At 24.5% G+C, this 3,490-nt stretch overlaps 1 long non-coding RNA gene across 1 annotated transcript; it reads right to left on the bottom strand.

Moving 5' to 3' along the window:
- Positions 1-787: 787 nt before the first annotated feature.
- LOC112788909 (uncharacterized) lies at positions 788-3,289 on the bottom strand. The gene is made up of 4 exons (XR_003196131.3): positions 3,094-3,289; positions 1,825-1,930; positions 1,326-1,670; positions 788-1,010 (listed from the first exon to the last, which is right to left on the bottom strand). It is a non-coding gene; the product is annotated as an uncharacterized lncRNA (long non-coding RNA).
- Between the last annotated feature and the right edge of the window lie 201 nt (positions 3,290-3,490).

The raw sequence follows: 3,490 nt of genomic DNA, 5'->3' as shown, positions 1-3,490 counted from the left end.
CCATGAACAAAAATAAGCATAAGTCACTAATCTTGAACTTATTAATATTATTATATTTTTTATTTTTTTTTAGTTAAGAATAAGATTTAAATCCGTAATCTTTTAGATAAGTATAAAAAAATTATATTATTTAAATTATTGTTTGTTGACTAATATTATTATATTTTAAAAACTTAATATATTTACAATGCTATCATACTAAATAAATGCTAGGTGTTAGTATTGTTAAATATTTATCATCAAACTAATGTATTATGAAAGAGAGTATAGTCACCAAAAAAATAGAGTATAATATATTTTGCTATTTTTAAAATTTGAACACCAGATCAATTAGTTTGAGTTTAAAATATTTATCATCTAAATAAATCTCATATTTACAGTTATTTTATATATTTATTTTAGTTTTTTTATGATATTTTTCTCTAATCGTATATCAATAACAATTTATCGTAAATTTAAATTTTATTTAATAATTTGTAGGTTATTGTGTAATATATTTGTCTAAACAGACTAATAAATGGATTATTGGATCAATCTAAATTAATTAAATAAAAAAATAAACTAATAAAAATATCAATACCAATTAAAATACTAATATTATATAAGAAAAAATATTATATTTTTCTTTCAATAATCAATTATATTTTTTGCAACTGGAATTAAGTTATTTTTGTATATATATCTAATTACGTAATGCCACATTATCAAAAATAACTATTATTTTTATTAACTATGTGAATAATCATACAAAACGACGGATATGATTGGATTAAAATTAAACTCTAAGTATAAAAATTAGAAAACTTGCATAGGAAACACACTGCATCACATAAAGTTCCTATGTTAAACACTTGATTAAAGCTAATTAATTAAATAAGAATGCACACTCACTTCTCAACACTTTCCTAATAAGAGACTAATTAAGAAACTTTCAAGGGTGAAGACGATCTTCACAGCAGGAGCAATTGAGCAAAAGTAGCATAATCTCTGACAAACTCAATACCAATATTCTGCAAAATAATGTGATGCCAAAGTATATTACCATAGCATTTGTATATATATCTCAGAAAATAAATATGAAGACATTAGAAAAATACAATTTAATTAATTAAAGAAGACTTATACAACAACAAAAAAAAAAAAACTATTTTTATTTTATAAATAAAATTTGTTCATTTTCTAAATACAATTTTTATATTTTGTCTCTGCATTAATATCTTAGTATATTTTATATCTCAAATGATTGAAAGACATAAACCTAGAACCTTAGAAATGTGAAATAATCAAGTCAAGCAATAATGGTAGTGATTGATAAAAAAAGTTACCGATTCTTTTTATGATCTTTCATTTTCAGGTGAAATCTGAGGGCATGAAGTTGTTGGTCTACTCTTCTTTGTACCATTTCCCACATTAGGTTTTGGAGCTTCACATCCATTTTTACAAAATATTTGGACCTTGAAATGGTTATTATTTCCATCATATGTGAAAACCAAGAAATCCTCATGCTTGACTAGGTTTTCTTGTAGAAACTTTGACCAACCATGGTCCATGTAAACTCCATTTTCTCTCTTGATTATGGTCACTTGCCACTTGCCCCCACAAGGGCTTATTAGAGTTGCATTGCTCATCAATTTTTTGTCCAAATAATTCAGAAACTTGGTTGGTATTTTCTGAAAAATTAAAGCCAAACAAGGACACTTACAACTAATAATAAAACTATATATTATATATAAAGAAAAGCAAGTATTTATATCATAAACTCATTACATTGTAAATAATAATAATTATATAAAACAAATTAATATATATAAACACTATTCTCACCAAGTGATGGGTGTTGAGGCCATTCATGATGATTGCACAGAAAGAATTAGGCTTGTTCTGCTGATGATGATGCATCATGTATATCCTCCTTTTCTTCCCTTGTGGTCTGATTTCATAGGATTGCAGAATATTAACAATGTATATATAAGATAATTAATTGCTTCATTAATTCACTGTCACTTTGATGTCATTGTATTGTGGAATAAATAAGGTAGAGTGTGTCACTATATGGATACTATTTTTTGTTATTTCTTCCTTTTGTCATTAAAGTTCTTCCTTTTACTATATAGAGCAGCACCAAATAAAAGTATACTAAAAATTTTAAATAAAAGAAAAAACTAGCCAGGGGGGATTTTTTTTAAATAAATAATTTAATTATTTTAATTACTGAAATATGTGTAATTTGTAGTGTATTTATCAATTTACATTGCATTGATTTATCTCGTTTATACTGTAAACAAAATAATTATAAATGTATCCCGTTTACACTGTATAGTATAAATAAACGAGATATATGGAATTTAAAAAAATACACATATTTCGTTTACATTATAAATATATCGTATCTCGTTTTTATAGTGTAAATGAGATAAATTAATACAATGTAAATCGATAAATATACTATAAATTACATATATTTCAGTAATTAAAATAATAAAATTATTTATTTTAAAAAAATTCCCCCATTTACAGCATATTGCACTTCATGACTCGCCTGTTTTTTCTTTCAAAGTTAATATTTCATATAAGATAAGAACTTAAGAAGATATGGATTAGTGATGAATAGAATATTAATCCACAGTAATGTGATGAATCCTTGCCTTTTCTCTTCTTCATTAAATGTACTTAAAATAATTGTGAATAAATCAATGAAAAAATAAAGTTAAAACATATTTGTCCAAGCTTTTAAGGCACAAATTTACAATTCTTTTAATTAAAAAGTAATATATATACAAGAAAGGGTAAGAATAGGGGAAGAAAAGAAAATAATGACCAGAAATTAAAGAAATTCATCAATCAACCAGTAGCGAATTAGAATATGCTGCAAATTAAAAAGGAATAAAATAATGTTTAAAAAATAAAATAAAAACAAAAACATTTGAAAAATAGATTATTAATAAAGGATTTAAATCGGAACGAGATATAAATATTTCATCAGTTAGACATAGAGAGGAAAAAGAGAAAAGGGAGGCTAGCTAACTGGCTAAGCTCTACTAAACTTCTTTCAAAAAAATAAAATAAAATAAAGAAAATAAAAAAGAAGCTAACCTGTGTTGAATGAAGAAGTGATTGAGTTTGTGGTTTAGTTTGAAGAGATGAATACAAATTAAAGCAACTCTATAAATAGGAAATTCTAGTAGGTGCTGTATTCCATTATTATTGATTATTAATATTATTAAGGTTAATTAATTTGCATTCCATGAGTCTCAACTCAACTCTTTAGGAGCAACATATACAACTAATATTCCCTTCCCATTTTTTGTATCCTTGATTGAGACATTACTTTTTTCCCATTTTATTTGTATGAAGCTTATGTATGTGTAAATAATACATGCATACATGTATATGAGTCATGTAGATGCTTAATTTCATTTCTATTTCCTTCCATTGGTGTGAGACGATTATTATTAAATTATTCTTCTATCTTAGTCTATAACAATAATAA

Source organism: Arachis hypogaea, chromosome 3 (assembly GCF_003086295.3).
Source record: "Arachis hypogaea cultivar Tifrunner chromosome 3, arahy.Tifrunner.gnm2.J5K5, whole genome shotgun sequence".
In the NCBI taxonomy this organism is placed as follows: Eukaryota; Viridiplantae; Streptophyta; class Magnoliopsida; order Fabales; family Fabaceae; genus Arachis; species Arachis hypogaea.
The sequence above is the reverse complement of the archived record's forward strand: the minus strand, read 5'-3'. Positions and strand labels throughout refer to the sequence as shown.